At 53.2% G+C, this 205-nt stretch overlaps 1 non-coding gene across 1 annotated transcript; it reads right to left on the bottom strand.

Moving 5' to 3' along the window:
• Positions 1-9: 9 nt before the first annotated feature.
• On the bottom strand, positions 10-165 carry LOC118345195. The gene has a single exon (XR_004798802.1). It is a non-coding gene; the product is annotated as a 5.8S ribosomal RNA (ribosomal RNA).
• Positions 166-205: the final 40 nt, after the last annotated feature.

The following is a 205-nucleotide window of genomic DNA, read 5'->3' as shown; positions in this document are numbered from 1 at the left end:
AACGATGCGTGACACCCAGGCAGACGTGCCCTCGGCCGAATGGCTTCGGGCGCAACTTGCGTTCAAAGACTCGATGATTCGCGGGATTCTGCAATTCACACCAGGTATCGCATTTCGCTACGTTCTTCATCGATGCGAGAGCCGAGATATCCGTTGCCGAGAGTCGTTATGTATCATGGTAAAGATGTCACCAACAACGCGCACA

This window comes from Juglans regia, unplaced genomic scaffold, assembly GCF_001411555.2.
Source record: "Juglans regia cultivar Chandler unplaced genomic scaffold, Walnut 2.0 Scaffold_16833, whole genome shotgun sequence".
NCBI classification, from domain to species: Eukaryota; Viridiplantae; Streptophyta; class Magnoliopsida; order Fagales; family Juglandaceae; genus Juglans; species Juglans regia.
Note: the sequence above shows the minus strand (reverse complement) of the source record. Positions and strands in the feature narration are given on the sequence as shown.